The sequence below is a fragment of the Macrotis lagotis genome, chromosome 6 (assembly GCF_037893015.1).
Source record: "Macrotis lagotis isolate mMagLag1 chromosome 6, bilby.v1.9.chrom.fasta, whole genome shotgun sequence".
NCBI lineage: Eukaryota > Metazoa > Chordata > Mammalia > Peramelemorphia > Peramelidae > Macrotis > Macrotis lagotis.
The window spans coordinates 113,757,998-113,781,175 of record NC_133663.1 but is presented as its reverse complement, the minus strand read 5'-3'; the positions used below and the strand labels follow the sequence as shown (position 1 = coordinate 113,781,175).

The 23,178-nt window shown below is 33.4% G+C and overlaps 1 pseudogene; it reads left to right on the top strand.

Annotated features, from left to right (window-relative positions):
- The first annotated feature begins 2,233 nt into the window (after positions 1–2,233).
- LOC141492196 (uncharacterized) lies at positions 2,234–4,611 on the top strand (annotated as a pseudogene).
- The last annotated feature ends 18,567 nt before the right edge of the window (positions 4,612–23,178 follow it).

The window sequence follows — 23,178 nt, the reverse complement described above, 5'->3', positions numbered from 1 at the left end:
CAACCAAATGAGAGCCCTCCCAAAAAAGGCAAAATCTCCAATGTGGGACTTGGGTCACTACCAGGTCATCTCCCCTCCTATGGATTCTGAGGGAGAATTTAAGGAGAAGGAGCAAGGGGCTCCTCTCTTTTATCTCCCAGACTCCTGTTGAAACTCTGGTCAGCTGGCCAGTTCGGTCAGCAATTCATGTCGTCTACTCTTTAAACTCTTAACTTTCTATCATTTTCTCATGTATTATAACTTCTTTTGATAAATCTTTATCTTATTTCCACACCTGCATTCCTGCATCTGAAATGTGATTCATCCAGTGGCAGTAATCAAATCCAAACAACCAGAGACAAAAGAATGACTAAACAAGTTATGGTACATGAATACTATGGAATATTATTATTCTACAACCATAAATGGTTGGATTCTAGAAAAGCAAGGAATGAGTTGCAAGATCTGATGCTGAATGAATGGAGCAGAACCAAGATAACACAACAATGTACACATCAACAACATTGTGAGATGATCAACCTTGATGGAAGCAGCTCCTGTCAGCAGTTAGAAAAACTGTATTAGACTTTGCTGTGGAAAATGTCATCCCCACCCAGAGGAAGAAAAATGAAACAAAACAAAACAAAACAAAAACAAGAAAATAACCCTTCAGAGTCTGATGAACATTTTATAAAAATTATCTATTATGTATCTCTTTCCCTTAATCCTAATTCCTAATACAGAAAATGACTAACCTGTAGACATGTTTATGAAAAATATGTATATACAATGCTAACCTGACTGCTCACCACTGAGGGGAGGGGGGTGGGAAAGGAGAGTGGAAAGAAATTTTTTAACTTAATAATATACATGTGCATATGGATGAAAAAATTGATAATAAAAAGAAGAATAAAGAGCTTTATTTCTACAAATATTACATTAACAAATCCTACTATCTTTCACTAATATATATAGTCACAGAAAGTCAGCAGGACGACATATTAGCACAAGCTCAAAAGGAATAAAAACATTATCACTGAGTTCCTGATACGTAAACGTCTTTCTCTTTGGCCAAAATGATGTTTCAATAAGTAAAGCAGTATTTTTTTTTAATTTGTAAAGCTGTCCTGGTATTATACTGGACTATGTCAAAATGCTATATAACCTCACTCCAACAGGGAAGAATTATTGGCTATGCTATCCTGTGGCTTGTGTAAGTTCTCAGGGGCCATTATATGAATAAAAATGCAAGCTACTTCATTCACATTGTGAACTGTTTTCACCCTTGGTGAAATAACTTCTCAATTGGCAAACTTGCTAAATTAAGTTCAGGCTCCTTAAAGTCATTTTTAAAAAATTGCTTATGGATTCTCCAAATCTAGAATCATGTAGCTTAGTTCAATCCATCTAGTCTTTATTAAATATTCAATTGATATCTCTATAAGGTTCATATATATATATATGGCATTGTCTTCAAGAAGCTAACATTCTGAGAATGTGAATAGAAACTTGGAATACAAAAAGTCAGTCTACTTGAAGCAACTTCTATGAGAGAATAACTTAAATTTTGTATACATTTGACAGATAGTTATTTTATATAAATATACACATTTCTGTATCTTTATGCATGCATACATATCTTCCCCTTATATATTTTGTGTTTGTATCTTGAACTTTTAGGACAAAACCTAGCATAATGTAGGTACTTTTTAAATGTTTGCTGATTTGTCCTGAAGTATGTAGCACCTTCAACTTGATAGTATAAGAAGTTACTTCTGGCTAAACTCAACCAGAGATGTGGCACACACAATTTCAGGAATCTCAAGAAGAACAAATAACCTTAGAATCCACATGAACTACAGAGGCTTAAAATATTTCTAGTATAAAATTCCATGTTTATATCCATTCTGGATACAGTATTAATAACTTTAATACACTTGTCTTTATCTTTCTTAATTTTCCTGTTATATATTTTCCAAATATTCAAATGAAAGTGAAATAGTCATTGTATTTTAATGGATTCATGGTAAATAATAAAGATATGATGTAATGATTTCCTAACCACTTACCAAAAATAATTTTCTTTATGATGTCTATATGATTAGTTATGCTGGCCACTTGCTACAAGTAGGTTTTGTAACTTGAATTATGAGCAAAAAGCTTGCACATCAACATAGTGGTTATTTCAAAGTATATTTCTGATGATCATTATCATTTGATAATCTACACTCTGTAATTACAGGTCGAGCTCAGTATGTCGTACCCCTTTAGTATCCCAGTGGAAGCATATTTATTAAGATTTAAAGTACTAGTGGGAAAGAACTTCAATATCCTTGAGGACAGAATACTTTGAGTCACTCAGAATAACTTAACCCTAGCAATCCACACTTAAAAAACAAACAAACCATAGTTCAAGCTGTCATCTATAACTTTTGATAATTCTTTAATATTTGAATTCAATCAAAAATTATTGTAACACAGCCATGCTCATCTAACATTCCTAAATTGATTTTAAAGAAAAAATAAAACAATCAAATATCTAATTCCATGATTTTTTTATGTTCTAGACAAGTAGAATGTCCAATTCTAATTTAGAATTATGCAAGTCTGTGATGAAATAATTAACATGAAAAGATCAATATGAACTGATTCAGAATGAAGTAAACAGATTCAAGAAAATAATTAATTTTAGTTACAAAGTAACTAAAAATTATAGAGGAAGAATGCCCACCACCACCACCAAGTGAATGAAACAAAGTTAGATTAAGTAGGCTTTAAATAAGAGATAAAATAAGATATCTCCAGCCTACATCTTCATGGGGAGAAGAGGTCATTTGCCTAAGTTTATTCAATGAATTGATCAGTGAAACTTTTTTTCTTCTTAAAAAAACAAAAGTTAACTCCTGAATGTTGTCTTTTATATTCAAAGAGGAATAAATAGTGGCTATGAACATTTGTAGTAGAGATGTTTCCAAATTTACATATCTCACATGTCTTGAGGTGTTTAAACTTTTCTTTATTGAAAGAGCACAGTACGTTCTTTGGTTCAGGCAATCACTCTGGGTGATCGTGTGCCTATGTCTTTCAAGTCTCAAAATGCATTCTAATGTTCTTTATATAACTCTGGATAGTGTCTTTACCTTGTTTTTTCTGAACTTTACATGATTTCTTGCTTTGTGTGAGTTTTCTATAAAATAACCTTTTTAGCTAAATGCTATTTTGGTATCTGAACTACTTGGCCAGTACATTGGAATTGTACTCTCTTTATTGCTTAGTTGCTTGCAAGTTCAACTTAGGAAAAAACCTTATTTTTGGTCATATTTCCATGTGATCTTTGGAAAATTGCAAAGAATATTCAAATGGAGACAATTCAACATCCCAGCATGGTTATCTATATTTCACAGACTTACAACAATAAGATTAACATAACAGCTCTGTATCCCTTTAGTTTGGGATGTAGTTAATTCATCAAGCGCTGAATTAACTCTTTCATCCTCTTCATCTTTATTTACATCTCTGGAAAGAATACTGCCAAGATAAAGGAACCTACTCACAATATTCAAAATGTCTAATTGCTCCTGCCTGTCTCTCTCAACACCTACTCCCCTACTCACACTCACTTGCACAATGTTGCTATTGAATCAATCCCCTTGAAGCACCTTTAGTTTTGTTGGTCACTGTGTGTGTGTGTGTGTGTGTGTGTGTGTGTGTGTGTGTGTGCACATGTGTGCCAGTTTGCCAGGTGCTGAAATGAGGGGACACAACTATGATATTGATGACTGACAGTGACTTCATTTGATCCTAGTAAAACATTACACCAAACCCTCTGCCCTTTTCCCAAAGTTGTGAAGGCCTTGTCAGCCTCTGGAAAATTCTACTGGGCAAAACCACAATCTCTCCAGAAGTGAAGTAGGCAGAACCAGAAACTTTTGATCGAAAATCAACTTTTCCATGGGAGAACCCACGGTCTGGTGATTGAAAATCAGGGGTTAAGACAGTGCTTGGGGATGGATGCCCTAGGAACTGCGGAGGAATCAGAGTCCAAGCAGGTGCAGGCCCAACTGTCACCCTGCCTATACACTGCCCGGTGGGCACTTAATCTGTTGACTTTTCAGACTTTGAGTTTGATATCTTGTTGAGCATTCTGTACAACCTGGACTCAAATATGTTCTTCAAATATGTTAGCACAGAGTACTGCCTGGAGGAATTCAAAGAGGTGGGAAGAGAAGAGTCCTCCCAACTCTAATTTTGGTGGGGCCCCCATCAGCCAAGCTGGAATCTATTACTGAACTGATATGGTTTGACCATGTGTATACCAAGCAGCTCATCTTGGAGATTCCCTCAGAAACAGATTGTCAAAGCAGTATCATAGTGAAAATTGAGGAAGACCCCATCCTTAGGTTGTCTTTGAAATAAGACCCCCCTGAGTTGCTCACTATGTCTATGAAAGAAGAATTGCCTGAGAGCAACCACTGCCTCAAGTCCTTTCCCTGCCTGCTGTAGGTGTTTAGTGACTCTGGCTATGAGGGCTCACCCTCCCCTTTCAGTGAGATGTCCTCCTCGCTTGGCACAGGCCCCTCCTGGGAGGACACTTTTGCCAATGAACTCTTTCCCCAAGTGATTGGTATCTAAAATAGTATTGTTCACTTGTTGTCCAATCTGAAGGTGTGCTTGTGAGGAGGGGTATTTTCTCAAGGGCTTCCCCTCTTGGGCCAAGGTTTGCTGGAGCACCCAAGTGTTATCCTCAGCTAATTTGCTAGACCCTGTCACCTGAGGAAGATAGGAAGTTAGGGGATGAGTCCTTTACTTTGTTCTCCCCTTCTTATTTTGCTACATATTGCCTCTATTAGTCAATCTCTTACTTTGCTTGGATAAGCAGAGAAAATAATTGGTGGAGGGGTAAGCTTTTTCATTATGTACAGTTGGATAATGTGAACATTAGAAGATATCTTTTGTAAACTATGTAAATATTTAATGATTTGAACTCCTTCCATGTGAACTTGGCTTTGGGGAGATGCTTTTTCCATTTTATTATTTAAAACTACCTGTGCAATTAAAAAGTGCAATGCAAAAAAAATAAATAAAAAAGATCTTATGAAAAACTCTGATTGTTCTCTTGGCCTGTGTTTCTGTCTGTGGAAGCATGAGGAGAGTCCCTGCTATGCTATGACAGTAAAATTCCTTTTCCTGAGATTGGGGCTCCAGATTATCAGCTGGATCTGTCTATGAAAAAAGTCACAGAGTCCTGCCTCAGGGACAGTAGAGATCTCTGTCCTGTCTTCTTTTCTTACCATCCATGGGTTGAGTACCTTGGAAGCAACTGCTTCCCCTGGTTCCCAGAGCTATGCTTGTGCTTATTCCTGTGCAATACAGGACTCCCCTCTTACTCTGGTGTAACAGAGTTTTCCTTCTGAGCTTCCCAATTGTCCTTGGCAATAGCTGGACTAAGAAGTCTAGAAACTGCCAGTGTTTTCATGGACCCTGGCACTATGTGGACTATTCCTGGATGGTTGGACTCTGTTCTCTTCAGCATGGCCAGGCTACACTGTGGACCCTTTCTGATTCTGGTGAATCTTTCCTGTGCATTTTCCAAATTCTATTGGGCTGGAAATTTTCTTCACTCAGTCTTTTTGAGGGTTCTGCCAGTCTAGAATTTAGTTGAAATTATTATTTAATGATATTTGGAGTGATTTGGAGGAGAGTTTCCCAGAGTTCCTGCCTCCACTCAGACATCTTGGTTTGGTTTCCTTTAACCCACTTCATGAGAAATAATTTACCTCATTTACCTGTTACTTCCTCATTCTTTAAGTGCATTACTCTTTCTCATAATTTTGTTTTTTTTTAAGATACCATCTCATCATGGTTAACTTAAATCCAAGACTCTTATATATCATCTTTCTAACTGTTCTAATAAGATTCATAGGAACTACAAGTCTTAAATTAGCCTTCTTGTATCCCTTATGGTTTCTCTTTCTTACTTATCTTTTTAAAACTCTTCTTGAGTTTTTTATTTGACAGTCAAATTTTCTATTCAGCTCTGATCTTTTCATCAGGAATGTTTGAAATCCCTTTATTTCATTTTATATTCATTTTCCCCTGGTAGTTTTGATGGTTAGGTTGAATTTAGTTGTAATCTTAAATCCTTTTGCTTTAAGAATAACACATTCAAAACCTGATCTTTTAAGTAGAAATTTGTTAATCTTGTGGTATCCTAATTATGATCCCAAGATATTTGAATTCATTATTTCTGGCTGCTTGCAACATCTTTTCCTTTACCTGAACATTTTGGCATTTGGCTAGAAAATGTCTGGTAGTTTTAATTTTGGGATATCTTCTAGGAGGGAATGAGTGAATTTTTTTCTTATACATATAATCTAGGTTCTTTATTATTATTATTATTATTATTATTATTATTATTATTATTATTATTATGGATTTCAAGTACTGTAGAAATTCTTAAATTAGCTCAATTAGCTCTCCTCTATCTATTTTTTAGGTTAGTTGTTTTTTCCAATGAGATATTTGACATTTCCTTCAAATTTTCATTTGTTTGATTGTGTTTTGCTTCTTTATGTTTTATGAAATCATTATCTTCCACTTGCCTAATTATATTTTTTTTTTAGTTTTTGCAAGGCAATGGGGTTAAAGTGGCTTGCCCAAGGCCACATAGCTAAGTAATTATTAAGTGTCTGAGGTCAGATTTGAACTTAGGTACTCCTGACTCCAGGGCCGGTGCTCTCTTTACTGTGCCACTTAGCTGCCCCCTAATTATAATTTTTAAGGAATTAATTTCTTCAGTGAGTTTTTGAACATTTCCCCCACATGGCCAATTCTGCTTTGTTAAGGAGTTTGTCTCTTCAGTGAATTTTTGTGCTTCTTTTTCATTTGACCTATTTTGCTTTTTAAAAATCTTATTTTTTTATATATTTTGATACTCCTTTACCAAGCTATTGACTCTTTTGTTTCATAATTTTCTTGTATTACTCTAATTTGCTTTCCCAACTTTCCTCTCTGTCTTTCTTATTTGATTTTTTAAATCATTTTTGAGCTATTCTGGTAATTATTTTTTGGACCAGAGAACAATTGAAATTTTTCTTTTATTATTTGGATTAGCTTTTTGATTTTGTTGTCTTTTTTTGAGTTTTTGATCTTTTTCAACTTAATAACTTCCAGTGATCAAATTCTTTCTTGTTGTTTTCCATTCCATTTATTTATTTATTTATTTGCTTTTAACTTTACTTAAATGTAAATTAGACTTTTTTTCACAGGAGAGGAAACAATGAAGCTTCAAATTATTTGCTCTGCTATTTTTAGATCTTGTTCTAGTGATCTGTAGGTTTTCAGGTTTTTCCAAGATTTTATGTTTTAAATAGAGGTTTGGTGACTGTTTTCTAACCTGTTCTCTTTTCTGTGAGAGACACAAGCACTCTTTCCTTCCTTGTACTGTGACCAGACAACAAACTCTTGTATGTTAATCCAGTACTGAGAATCAAAACTCTGCAAGGAAAATGCAACAGAATACTCCATCAATTGATAGTAAAGGGTCCACCTGAAACATTCTGCAGATTAGTTATCTGACCCTTTTATTGTCTGTGAGGGAAAGTACTGAAAACTACTGTCAGTGATTCAGTTACCACACACACACACACACACACACACACACACACACACACACACACACAGACACAAAAACACAAAATGCTGTCTTGTCATGTATTGGGAGACAAATCCTTCCTGTTGATCTCTGCTTCTACAAAATTTGTTTTGAGGAACTATTTTTAAGTTCATTCCAGACATTACTTTCCTTTCACTCTCTTTTCTCTGCACTCCTCCAAAGTAAAATTGGAATGCTATTGTTTTTTAAATAAGATAATTGGAAAATAGCAACTACAAACAGATTTGTATGTATATTTATGAGTGTTTTCTTTAATTCCACCATTATTTAAAATTATATTCATTGAAATTCAAAAATGATAGTTTTGTAATCGAAAATAAAGTAATTCAAAGTAACCTCAGACAATATAAAATATTTGGGAGTCCATTTGCCAAGACAGACTCACAATCTTTTTGAAAACAATTATAAAACACTACTCACACAAATTAAATTAGATTTAAATAACTGGGCAAATATCAACTGCTCGTGGATAGGTAGAGCTAATATAATAAGAATGAGAATTCTACCAAAACTAAACTATCTGTTTAGTTCCCTAACAATCAAAATTCCAAAAAATTACTTTAACGAGTTAGAAAAAATTGTAAGTAAATTCATATGGAGAAATAAAAAGTCAAGAATTGCCAGGAGCTCAATGAAAAAAAAAGTGCAAAAGAAGGTGGCTTAGCCCTACCCGATCTAAAATTATATTATAAAGCATCAGTCATCAAAACTGTTTGGTATTGGCTAAGAAATAGAGTGGTGGACCAGTGGAATAGACTAGGTGTAAAAGCAGGAGATGATTATAGTAAGCTGCTGTTTGATAAACCCAAAGAGTCTGGCCATTGGGATAAAAACTCCCTCTTTGATAAAAATTGCTGGGAAAATTGGAAGTTAGTATGGAAGAAACTTAGATTAGACCAACACCTCACACCCTTTACCAAGATAAGATCCGAATGGTTACAGGACATAGACATAAAAAACAATACTATAAGCAAATTAGAAGATCAAGGACTAGTCTACCTGTCAGATCTATGGAAAGGGGAACAGTTTATGACTAAGGAAGAGTTGGAGAACATCACCAAAATCCAATTAAATGATTTTGATTATATTAAATTAAAAAGTTTTTGCATAGATAAAACCAATGTAACCAAGATCAAAAGAAATGTAGTAAATTGGGAAACAATCTTTACAACTAATAATTTTGACAAAGGACTCATTTCTAAAATATAAAGAGAACTGAGTCATATTTTTAAAACAAAAAGCCACTCCCCAATTGACAAATGGTCAAAGGATATGCAAAGGCAATTTACAGATGAGGAAATCAAAGTAATCTATAGCCATATGAAAAAATGCTCTAAATCATTAATTATTAGAGAAATGCAAATTAAAGCTTCTCTGGGGTAGCACCTCACACATCTCAGATTGGCCAGTATGACCAGGAAGGATAATGATCATTGTTGGAAAGGATGTGGGAAATCTGGGACACTATTACACTGTTGGTGGAGCTGTGAACTTTTCCAACCCTTCTGGAGAGCTATTTGGAAGTATGCCCAAAGGGCAACAAAAATGTGCATACCCTTTGACCCAGCAATACCACTACTGGGTCTATACCCTGAAGAGATGAGGAAAAAGGGTAAAAACATTACTTGTACAAAAATTTTTATAGCAGCCCTGTTTGTGGTGGCAAAGAATTGGAAATCTAGTAAATGTCCTTCAATTGGGGAATGGTTTAGCAAACTGTGGTATATGTATGTCATGGAACACTATTCTATTAGAAACCAGGAGGGATGGGATTTCAGGGAAACCTGGAGGGATTTGCATGAACTGATGCTGAGTGAGATGAGCAGAACCAGAAAAACACCATACACCCTAACAGCAACATGGGAGTGATGCTCAACCTTGAAGGACTTGCTCATTCCATCAGGGCAACAGTCGGGAACAATTTTGGGCTGTCTGCAAAGGAGAGTACCATCTGTATCCAGATAAGGAGCTGTGGAGTTTGAACAAAGTGCAAGGACTATTCCCTTTAATTTAGGAAAAAAAAACAGATAGCTTATTGTCTGATCTTGTTACCTCTTAGACTTCTCTTCTCTTTAAGGATATGATTTCTCTCTCATCATACCCAATTTGGATCAAGGTACAACATGGAAACAAAGTAAAGACTGACAGCGTGCTCTCTGTGGGGGGGAGGGGAGAGGGAAGCAAGATTGGGGTAAAATGTAAAACTCAAATATTATCTTTAATAAAAATAAATTTAAATTAGAAAAAAATACTTAAAACTTACTCATTAAAAAAAAGAAAAAAGAAAAAAGAAAATAATGTAAAACCCCAAATCCTTGTGATACTTCTGCTGCTTATGAATTTTGTTTCATTATTTTTGTTTAATATAGATATAAATATTCTACTTTAATTGAAATAAAAGGTGAAGAATTTTTATTATTACATTTAAAGGAGCTTCTGCATTTGCAGGAATGGTCTGAGTTGTTGCAAAGGAAGAAAGGAAGAAATATCATCAGTAATAATTACTATTGAAAATTCTAAAATATTCAAAGAAATCAATATTTTTTCTTTCAATTGCTGTACTGCCTAAAGAAATAATGAAAAAAATAAACATATTTTGGTTTTGAAGGAGATGATTAAAGGAAAAAAAAATCAATGCACTAAAATTGTCAGGTTGATAACCTCCATGCAATCATCAGATATCTTATCTACCCAAGAAATAGTGACTTTGAAATGGAAAGATTTGTCAACTATGGAATATATCTTAAGGAGAGGCATAGTGAAAGATAATCTATTAGACATATAAACAATAACAAGGGAGTTTCATTTGTTTCTACTTATTCCTTTTATGACAGAATAAAAGTTCATTAATAGGTTTATAAGTCAGAATGACTTGCTTTTTCTTCTGTTTTTAGATGGAATATTAATAAAATTTCTGGGTCTAAACAAAGAAAACCAAGAAAGATTTTCAGGTTGTATTTGTAAATCAGGAATAAAGAGGTGATTCTGAATTTATTTAAGACATTTAGAAATAATCATTTGAAGTCACCAAAAAGTCTACTGCAATTTTTTCAACAAATCGTTTATTTTAGTTTTTCTGGTTACATATGAAGATAGTTTTCAACATTCTTTCTTTTTCAAGCATTTGAATTTCACAGTTTTCTACAACACTTCTTCCCTTACCCTCCATATAATAGCAAACAATCTGATATAGGTTGTATATGTACAATTGTATTTAGTATATTTGCATATTAGTCATATTGCACAAGAAGAATTGGAACTAAAGAGGAAAAAATATGAGAAGAAAGAAACAACATAAAAGAAATTTTTTTTTAGGTTTTTGCAAGGCAAATGCGGTTAAGTGGCTTGCCCAAGGCCACACAGCTAGGTAATTATTAAGTTTCTGAGACCAGATTTGAATCCAAGTACTCCTGACTCCAAGGCCTGTGCTTCATCCACTATGCCAGCTAGCTGCCCCAACATAAAAGAAATTTTAAAAGGTGTATATAGTATTGGTTACTCTTCATTCAATCTCCATTTTTTTCCTCTGGATACGAATGACGCTTTCCCATATCAGGTCTCTCCAGGATTGATTTTGATGACTGAACTTCTGAGAAGAATTGTGTTTATCATAGTTCATTATTTTACAATGTTTTTGTTAATGTGTGCAATGTTATCTTGCTTCTGTTCATTTCACTTAACATCAGTCCATGTAAGTCTTTCGAGGATTTCATAAATTCTGGCCATTCCTAATTCTTTACAGAACAAAAGTCCTCCCTCATATTCATATACCACAATTTGTTCAGAATCCCTCAATTGATGGGAATTGCCTCACTAATTCTTTGTTGCTACCAAAAGTACTGTTATAAATATTTTATATATGTGGGTACCCCCTGCTTTTTTGTGTTTTCTTTGGGATATAGACCTAGTAGTGATATCGTTGGATCAAAGAATATACTCAGATTTTTTTTTACCCTTAGGCAGAGTTCCAAATCACTCTTTAAAAAGACTGGGTCAGTCCATAACTCCCCTAATAGAGCATTAGTATCCTAGTTTGCCTACCTCCCCTCCAACAGTCATCATTTTTCTTTTTTTCTGTCTTTGGTTTTATTTCAGCAAAAACTTTTCAATTTAATTTGGCTGATATTTTCCATTTTGCAATTTATAATGTTCTTTATTTCATTTTTGGTCATAAATTTTTCTCCTCTCCAAAGATCAAATCATTTCTTTTTTCTCCTAAATTGCTTATGGTATCACTGTATCACCATTTATTTTTAATTCTTCTACCCCTTTCAACCTTATCTTGGTACACAATGTGAGATGTCAGTCCTTGTCTAGTTTTTCCCCATGCTATTTTTGAGTTTTATCAGTAATTTTTTTTAATCAAACTGTAATCTTATTCCAGATGCTAGAATCTTTTGCTTTATCAAATAGTAGATTACTATAATCTCTTACTACTATTTCTTTTGTACTTGCTCTATTACTTCTCTGTTACTTAGATACACCATACCATTTTGATAACAACCACTTTATAATATAGTTTTAGATATGGCATGGCTAGGTCAGCTTCCTTGACTTTTTTTTTCATTACTTCCCTTGATATTCAGATTATTTGTGCAAACATCAATATTATTATACGTTTTTCTAGCTCTGTAAAGAATTTTTTTTTTGCTAGCTTGTTTGGTTATGGTATTGAATAAGATATTTAATTTAGGTAGAATTGTCATTTTTTTACATTAATTAGGCCCACTCATGAGCAGTGCAGATTTTACTTTATTTTTATGAAAACTGCTTTGTGACTCTGTTCATACAGTTTTTAAGTTTGTTTTGGAAGGTAGATACCCAAGTATTTTATCTTGTCTACAGTTAATTTAAATGAAAATTTTCTTTCTGTCTCTTGTTGTTGGACTCTTTTAGAAAATTCTAATTGTGTTCCTTGCAACTTTCCTAACAGAAACATATTTCTCAGGAGTTATAAGTATTGTTTTCCCATGTACGGATGTAGACAGATTACATGCACTAACTATTTTTTTCTTTTTATTTATTTTTTATGCATCTCTAGAGTCTTACATTTGAAGATCAGATTTTTCTGTTCAGTTCTAATATTTTTATTTGGTAAGTTTGGAAATCCTCTGTTACATTGAAAATCCATATTTTCTCCTGAAAGAATATAAATATTTGAATAGTAGCTGATTCTTGTTTTAATGCCAAGGCTTTTCCCAAAATGGAATATCATATTCTAGAACCTCTGATCCCTTAATGTTGTAACTAATAAGTCCTAGGAAATTCTGACTATGATTCCTTCATATTTGAGTTTTTTCTTTTTAATTGCTTGTAGTATTTTCTTCTTTAGTTGAAGATTCTGAAATTTAGCTACAATATTCCTTAGATTTTTTATTTGGAATTTCTTTCTGGAAGTGATTGATGGATTCTTCCAAGGACCATATTTTCTTCTTCTTTAGGATATTAGGACACTTTTTCCATAATAATTTAATGAAAAATATTGTTCAGGTTCTTTTTTTCTTTTTTTAGGTTTCTGCAAGGCAAATGGGTTTAAGTGGCTTGCCCAAGGCCACACAGCTAGGTAATTATTAAGTGTCTGAGACTGGATTTGAACCCAGGTACTCCTGACTCAAGGGCTGGTGCTTTATCCACTGTGCCACCTAGCTGCCCCCAGGTTCTTTTTTCTGATTGTGGATTTCAAGTAGATATATAACTTGTAAATTATCTCAACTGGATCTAATTTTTTGCTACAAATGTTTATAAATATTTTCATCCATATGCACATGTATATTTTTAAGTTACAAAGCTGAAGTCAGATTAGCATTGTACATACTTTGATAAACATGTTTCAGATTAGTATATTTGGTATGAGGAACTAGGATTAATGGAAAGAGAAAATAAGAGATAATATTTTAAAAGTGTTCATCAGATTCTGAAGGGTTGTTTTGTATGTGTGTGTGTGTGTGTGTGTGTGTGTGTGTGTGTGTGTGTGTGTGTGTTTGTGTGTATGTGCATTTTGTTTCTCTTCCACTGAATGGGATAATATAGTCCGTAGCTGGTCTAATGATTGTCCAAGTCCTCTGAACTGAGAAGAGGAGCTGCTTCCATCAAGGTTGCTCCTTTCACAATGTTGTTGATGCATTCATTGTTCTACTTGGTTCTACTCCCTTCACACAGCATCAGACCCCATAAGTCACTGCACGCTTCTCTAGAATACATCCATTTATGGTTTCTTATAGAATAATTGCATTTCATATCCTTTGACCATTTATAAATTAAGAAATGTGACCATATATATATATATGTATATATATATACATATATATATGTATATATGATGCATTTCTCTATATATTTTAGAAATGAGACTTTTATCAGAAGTCCTAGTTGTGAAGATTGTTTCCCGGCTTTCTGCTTTCCTTCTAATTTTGGCACCATTGATTTTATTAGTGCAGAAACTTTTTAATTTAATAAAGTCAAAACCATTCATTTTGTAGATTATAATGTGCTCTAATTCTTGTTTGTTCATAGATTTATCCCCTCTGCAGAGGTCTGATGGAGTATTTGTTGGTCTATTAATTTATCTATGATGTCTCTTTGTTTTAATCCCATACTAACTTTGATCTTATTTTGGTAAATAGTGTGAGATGTGAATCTAAGCCTAGTTTTTGGCATAATATTTTCCAGTTTTCCCAATAATTTTTGTAAAATAATGAGCTTTTATCTCAGAAGTTGATGTCTTTGTCTTCATCAAATATAAGATTGATGTAGCCATTTACTGTGGTTTCTTTTGAACCTATCCTAATCCATTGATCCATTACTCTATTTTTTTAACCAGTACCAGGAAGTTTTGATGACAGCCACTTTAAAGCATAATTTTAGTAGCTCTGGTACAGCTAAGATACCATCCTTCTTGTTTTTTTCCTAATTTCCCTTGATATTCTTACCCTTTTGTTGCTCTATATGAATTTTGTTACTATTGTTTTCTAGTTTGTCAAAGTAGTTATTTGGTAGTTTGACTGGCATGGAATGAGTAATTTGTAATTGATATTAATGATAATTTATTTGCTATGAGTAATTAATAGTAATTTATTTTGTAATTTATATTGACAGTAATTTATTTACTAATTAGTTATTAATAGTAATTTAATTTCAGTAGAATTGTCATTTTTATTATATTAACGTTACACACACATGAGTATCTGACATTTTTCAAATTATTTAAATCTGACTTTATTTGGGTGAGATGTGATATAATGTAATAATTGTGTTCATACAGTTTCTGGATTTGTCTTGGTAGGTAGATACCCAAGTATTGAATGTTCTCTATGGTTATTTTAAATGGCATTTCCCTTTCTTTTTCTTGATCTTGGACTTTGTTCATATAGACATTATATATGTGTGTGTGTGTGTGTGTGTGTGTGTGTGTGTGAATTTAGATGATTTAAATTAGGTTTATTTGTTAATTGTTTCAAGGAGTTTTTAGATTCTCGGGTTCTCTAAGTGTACCATTATATCATCGCAAAGAGTGAACATTTTGTTTCCTCATTTCCAATTTTGATTTGTTCAGTTTCTTTTTCTTTTCTTATTGCTACAGTGAGCATTTCTACTACTTATTGAATAGTATTGGTCATAATAGTAATTCTTGTTTCATTGCTGATTTTATTGGAAATGCTCCTAGTTTATTTCCAATACATACAATATTTATTGATGGTTTTATATAAGTACTATTTATTATTTTAAAGAAAATTCCATTTATTTGAAAACATTCTAGTTGTTTTAATAGGAATGGATGTTGTATTTTTCAAAGGCTTTTCCAACATCTATTGAGATAATCATATGATTTCTGTTGGTTTGACTATTGATATGCTTAATTATGTTGTGCTTTCCTAATATTGAAACATTCCTATATACTTAATATAAATCCTATCTGATCATGGTGTATTATTCCAGCAATAACTTGCTGTAGTCTCATTGTTAAAATTTTATTTAAGATTTTTGAATCAATATTCATTAGGGAGATTGGTCTAAAATTCTCTTTGTTTTGGTTCTTACTGTTTCAGGTATCAGCACCATGTTGGTGTCAACAATGGAACTTGAGAAAACTCCTTTCATTTTTTTGAGTAGTTTATATAGAATAGGAATTAATTGTTTCTTAAAGGTTCCTTAGAAATCATTTGTATGGGGCAGCTATGTGGCACGGTGGATAGAGCACTGTCCCTGGAGTCAGGAGTACCTGGGTTCAAATCCACCTCAGACACTTAATAATTACCTAGCTATGTGGCCTTGGCCAAGCCACTTAACCCCATTTGCCTTGCAAAAACCAAAAATAAAATCACTTGTAATTCCATTTGGACCTGGTGACTTTCTTTTTAGGATTTTGCAAGGCAAATGGGGTTAAGTGGCTTGCCCAAGGCCACACAGCTAGGTAATTATTAAGTGTCTGAGGCCGGATTTAAACCCAGTTACTCCTGACTCCAGGGCCGATGCTCTATCCACTGTGCCACCTAGCCACCCCTTGGAGACTTTTTCTTAAGACGCTTACTGATGGTTTCTTCAATTTCTGTTTCTCAAATATGGTTATTTAAGTAATTTATTTCCTCTTCTGTTAATCTTGGCCATTTGTATTTTTATAAGTATTCATTCATTCCCCTCAGGTTATTCAATTTATTAGCATACAGTGTGGTAAAGTAGTTCTAAATTATCTCTTTAATTTCTTATTCATTGGAGGTAAGTTAATGTCTTTTGGTACTGATAATTTATTTTCTTTCTTTTTCAAAACAGATAAACCAAAGTTTTGTTTATTTTATTGACATTTTCATAAAACCAACTCATTTAATTTATTAGGCCAATGACTTTATTGCTTTCAATTTTATTAATCTCTTCCTTGATTTTCAGAATTTCTAATTTGGTATTTAATTGGGGAATCTTTAATTTGTACCTTTTTTTTTTTTGCTTTTTTGGTCGTATGCCTGAATCATTGTTCTCCTCTTTCTCTATTTTATTCATATGGAATTTGATATAAAGCTTTCCCTCAAAACTGCCTTGGCTGCATCTCATAAATTTCAGTATGATGTTTCATTGTTAAAATTTTCTTGGATATAATTATTGATTATTTTTATTATTTACTGTTTGATCCACTCATTATTTACTGTTTGATCCACTCATTATTTAAGTTAAAGTTATTTAATTTCTATTTAGTTCTTGGTTTATTTTTTCCATGAGTCTTTGTTACATGTAATTTTTATTGCATTATAATATGTATTGTATCATGATGTATCTTGAATATTTCAACCTTTCTGCATTTGATTATAAGGTTTTTGTGCACTGGTACATGGTTAATTTTGGTTTGGGTGCCATGTGCTGCCTAGAAAAACCTAAATTCTTTTCTATCCCCATTAAGTTTCCTCCAGAGGTCTATCATACCTAAGTTTTCTAAGATTTCATTCACCTTTTTAACTTCCTTCTTGATTATTTTGTTGTTTGATTTATCTATTTCTGAGAGAAGGAGATTGAGTTCTCCCATTATTAAAGTGTGCTGTCTAGGTCTCCTTATAATTCATTCAACTTTTCCTCTATACCAACTTTTCCTGCAACACCAGTATGTGCATACATGTTTAGTAATGATATAGCTTTATTACCAATTGATGCCTTTTAAGAAGATGTAGTTTCAACCCTTATCCCTTTTTAATGAGATTGATTTGTTTTTGTTTTTACTTTATCTGAGATTAGGATCACTACACCTGATTTTTTTTCTTCTGTTTCTCCAACCTTTTACCTTTATACTGTGTGCATCTCTTCGCTTCAAATATTTTTCTTGTAAACAACATATTGTTTGATACTGTGTTTTAATTCATTCTATCTGCTTCCATTTTATGGGACAATTCATTCAATTCACATTTACAGTTAAGATTTACTAATTCTGTATTTTCCTCCATGTTCTCTTTCTTCATTTATGTTTTTCTCTTTCCTTTTCTCTTATTCTTCCTCACCAAAATTTTGCTACTTTCCCCTATGACTTTTATCTTAAAGATTTAACTTTCAGTTTATTTTCATTTATACTTTCTCCTTCCCTTTTATCAGTCCCTGCTTTCCTTAACTTTCCCTTTTCTAGTCCCTCCCTTCCCTGTAGATTTGGGAAGGTTTTTTAAAACCAAAATGAGAATGTTTCTTATGCTCTCTCTGCCCCAAATCTATTGAATAGAATTTACTCAGCATTCACATTTTCCCTTCTTTCCCTCTAAAATCTTAGTGCCCTTTCCCTTGATTTTAAGTATCATTTTAGTACTATTAATCAAGTATCATCAATCACATTTTAATAATTTGATTGCTTATTGTTATCAAGGTATCATCATAGATTACTTGATTGCTTGATAAGCAACACTGACACAAATTTCATCAAATTATAATGATAATCATTTTTTTACCTTACCCCCTTTTCAAATATCTTTCAAATACACACAATCCTCCCCTTGAGCCAAAGTATCATCCAATGCCTTAACATTTCTTGAAAAATTTGTGCCCCTCACCCCCTGGCCAATTTTCTCTCACACTTTAGCCCCCACCCCTTCCCACAGCTAGGGTACTTATCCTCTTTTTGAGTGAAGCAAGGCCAGTTTTCATTCATACTTTACCTTCACTCCAACCCACCCAGATTATACTTAACCCATTGTTAAGTGAACCATGGGTTAAGATAAACACTGAACTAAGTGCAAGTATCTTTTTTTTACAGTTCAAAATGTCTCCTTAAAAGGTTTTATTATGTGCAGTTCCAGAACTGAATCTCTCCTTATCCATGACAGAAAGGACTAAGTAGTGATACATTCATCATTTCTTGTTGAAAAGAGTTGTCAATTCAGTTATTTTTAGCCACATTCATATTTATGTTCACCAAGATCCGTACTTTCTATTCTAAATAATGTTCAAGCTGTATTTTGGTACCTCAAAATAAAAATAAAAAAATTTTGTCTCGTGTTTTTTATTATAATAACTTTAAAAATGAAAGTAAGTAATACTAACACAGGGAAAGCAAACTTAATTATAGGACAAATAAAATTATATTTGGTCTTGGCCTATGATTTCATCTGTAGAAGCAGGGGATGTATGATAAGGAAACTCTCAGGGCTAATGAGACAGAATCTCTTTTGTACCTTAGTAATGTCATAGCCCTGGCTGCAGTCAGGGAGTTGTAACTTAACAAAAATGTTAAGTGAGTTAGGGTCACACAGCTAATGTCAGAGACAGGACTGAACATTGATCCTTCCCAATTTCAAGGAATTACTGTCCACTATGCAATACTCCCTTAAAAACAAAATCTGTGCTAACCACAATACTACTGTTCAAATATTTGGAAAAAATACTGTGCAACTTCATTAGTCAGCTGGTGTTAGAAGTATATGAGGATTCAGATGAGGTGAAACCAACATCTTTTAAATTCAAAAGCTTAATCACAGAAATAGGTCCAGAAGAGGGAGAGAGATGGTGCTTTTTTCACTTCTACCAAGTCATTCAGCTGGTCAAAAGAATAAAAACTTTGGAAAGTTTCTCCTCATCTAGTCTAGAACAAAATGTAAAGATGACTTCTGTTTTTCCCCAGTGTAAGCCTTGTTTTCAAGGAAAGTAAATGTACTACAGTGGGAGAAATACTGTCAATAAATATCAATTTATACAAAATTTCATTTGATTAGATGTGACATTCATATCAACTGATTTGGGACACCCCATCTTTCCCATGGTAAGGTATCACTGATCTTTCTTTCGACACTGCAGCAGGACAAAGAGGCTGGGAAAAAATGTTGCATTTGTTCTCTACTACAGAATGTCATATTCTATCATTTAAAAAGTCAAGTTCAGAATATTGATCAAACTGGAAAAAATGCTATTAGAGAATTGACTGACATGCCAAAGCCTAAAGAATTCACATATTTATACAACTTAAAATATATTATTTCTGAGTTGTGGTCTGTATTGAAGTATTTCATTCTGATGATGGACATCAATTGTGGTCCCAATAAGTTTCTCTTCACAACCTTTTACTCTTTTCCCAACAACTCTGACAGGTTCATTTACAAACAATATTGCAATGTAAGTGGGGGAAGCACCCTGCTGTGTAACTTTTCTCAACTGTAAAGTGGGTGTTGAGCCAGAGAGGATCTATATTCATTAGGCTGCCCAAGCAGAACTCACTAAGAACCAAACCCAGAAGCATGGACAGCAATGGCTTTTGGTCAAATGAAGAAACTGTGTGCACGCTTTGGAAGAAATCAGCAAGAGTGATAACATCATCTGCCATCAAAAGCTTTTAAAGCTATAGATTTCTTATCTCAATAAAGATTGAGATCTACAGGACAATTATTAAGATTACAGTATTATAAACTTAGAAAAAATAAACACAGATGTAATAACTTGGGAATCAGAAAGGAGATAAATCATAAGTGCAAGTATCTTAAAGATCTCTTAGTATTGGGAGACTCTGAAAGTCTGGCCTGAGAGTTTTACAAATGATTGTATGTTACAGGAGACAATGACTCAGGACCTTGCAGTTTATGAAGTCATCATTAGCCAAAATGCTAAGCACAGTAGAATCAAAGTGAGTCTAAGGATAATGAGACACTTAAGCTTTAAAGTTAATACCTGTGCTTTTCTTCAAGGTCTTTTGTCTCAAACATAGTGATGTCATCTTGAACCTCTTCAATAGAGAGTTAAGTCCCAACTATACCCAAATCCTTTATGTCCATTATCTTCAATGATATTCTACCCTTTAATTATCCTAAGAGAAGTAAATTTCTCAAGAACTAGACTTGATTTATCTTCCCATTTAGGGTTGTATACAATTTGATGTTCTTGACCAACTTCTGTTTTGTTTGGGTTTTGTTTTTTTCCTTCCCCTTTTTACTTACCTTTTTTATGCAACTCTTGAGTCATGTATTTTGCAACTGAATTCTCTTTCAGTTCTGGTCTTTGTTTCTGGAAATTCTGGAAGTCCTCTATTTCATTGAACATTCATCAATTTTCCCCTCACAAAATATGTTGAATTTTGTAGGGTAGTACATTCTGGGTTGTAATCTGTGGTCCTTTGAGTGCTGATATATGCTATTGCAGGTCTTTGGATCTTTCAATGTTGAGAATATTAGGTCCTGTGTGAGTCGGATTGTGTTGACTTTGTATCTGAATTGTTTTCTTTATGCTGCTTGCAATATTCTCTCCTTTATTTGAGACTTCTGGAATTTGGCTATTACAGACCTTGTAGTTTTTATTCTGGGATCCTTTACTGGAGGTGTTCTGTGGAATCTTTCAATGGTTATATAATAATCTTGTTATAATATATTTGGACAGTTTTCCTTTATAATTTCCTGCATGATGTTTTCCGGGTTCTTTTTTTAAATCACATCTTCCTAGTAGTCTAATGATTTATAGATTGTCTCTTCTGGATCAATTTTCCAGATCATTCAATTTCCCTAAAAGATGCTTTACATTTTTCTTCAATGTTTTCAGTCTTTTTATTTTATTTCCTGAAATCTTGTAGTTTTGTAGATTTGTTGTTTTGTTCAATGCTAATTTTTAGGGTTTTATTTTCTTCAATTAGCTTTTGTGTTTCTCTTTCCAGTTGTTTAGTTCTCCTTTTAACGGAGTTGATTGGTTTGGGCATTTTTTTCATAATTTTCCTGGATGACTTTCATTTCTATTTTTCCATTTTTCTTCTTCTTTTCTTCATTGCATTTAAAATTCTTTGTTAAGCTCTTTGAAGAACATTGTATTTGAGTCAGATTTATAGACTGCTTTAATACTACTCCTGAGAGTGATTTTTTTTTCACTTCTTTCTTCTTCACACTTGCATTGTTATCATCTTTGACCGTAAAATAGTTTTCTGTAGCGAGCATTTTTTTAGCTCATCTTTGTTGTTTTAACTCTGTTCATGGGATATAGGAGTATTAGATCCAAGATTTTTTTTTCCTGAGGCTGATGTCTGATTCTTGAGTTGTTGTTGCCCAAGATGTTGCCTAGGTAATCCAGGCTTTGCTTTTGCAGAGGTTTTTTTTTTCCATACTTTATGTCCAGGTTTTGACTTAACAGTGCTTTGTTCCCAACCCAGTTTTGTTTTTTACCCCAGTGCTCTCAGGGTTCAGATTTTGTTTGGGGTTGAGTTCCTCCTGGATGGTTTGATATCCAGGTATTGCAACCTCTCCAGTTGTTAAGCTGTTGGGAACTGGATTGCACTGTACTCCTGCTGGCTTTCCCATTTTTCTCTACCTTTTGGTCTTTATGTCCCTTCCCCAGAAAGAGAACAAACTTCACTAAGATCCTCCATGATGTCTATCTACTTTGAATTTTCTCATTTTCTTGGTGGGTTCTGTAGTTTGAATGTCAGAGTAGAGGTTTCATTTATCTTTGGTAAGGAAAAGCTCTGGGAGCATGTTAACTTCATGTCACCACCTTGACTCTACCCCATAAGTCCTCTCCTGGATCTATTTTTACTAAGAGGTACTTTATATTTTTCTCTTTTATAACCTTTTGATTTTGTTTGATGAAATCTTGTCTCATGAAGTCATTAGTTTCCATTTGTATGTTCCTTTTAGTGTATTTAACTTTTGTGTTTTCATTTCCAATTGGTTTATTTAACTATCAGATGAGTTGTCTTCTTTTTTCCAGTTGGTTAATTTTACTTTTAAAGCAGTTGATTTCTTTTTGCATTGAACCAATTTTACTTTTAAAAGCTTAGTTTTTGAACTCTTCCAAGAAGTCTATTTGATTTGAGACTGACACACAAATCCCTTTGAGGCTTCACTTTTTATCTTTTGTTCACTGCTTTAGTCTTTGGAATATTTTTTATTTGTTGCTATCTGATAATTGCTTTGAATACTTAATACTCTTTTTTTTTGTTCATTTTGATAGTTGAGTTCTACTCCTGAGCTAAAGATGAGACAATACTAAACATTTTATGCTGGAACCTGTTATCTGGTCTCTGGCTTTCTTCTCTGGCATTGCAGATGCTGGTTGTTTGTTCTCGGCATTAGGGTAGTCCAACCCAGTACAATCTGTTGCACCAGAGCCTTCTGTTGACTTCACAGCTTTCCCATTTATCCTGGGCTACAGTACCCTTTTGCCCAAGTGAGACAAACATATTCTGAATTTCTTTCATAATACTTTGATATTAGAACATGTTTCACTGTTTTTTTCTTCTTTTTCTTTCTTTTTTTTCAGGGAGGGTATGGATATCTTGCTGTAAAGTCTGTTTGAAGACTTGTTTTGGGAAAATCTCTGGAATCCCCCTTTCCCCTTGAGAAAGGTGTGCCATTTATTAAGAAGACCATTTATCTGGAAGACCAAGACTACAATGTTTTAATCAGTATTCTAAATACTGTAGGGGTATTTATACAGTAGCTCAAAAATATTAATTTAGTTTTAAGTTGTTAAAGTTTAAATACTTTTGGTGGGATATTGTATATTTTCTTTTAAAGTTTTCAAAGTATTTTGCATAGCTGAGATGGACTGAAAATCACATTTTTATTTTTTCACCTGAATAATTTATAGAAAGTACACTT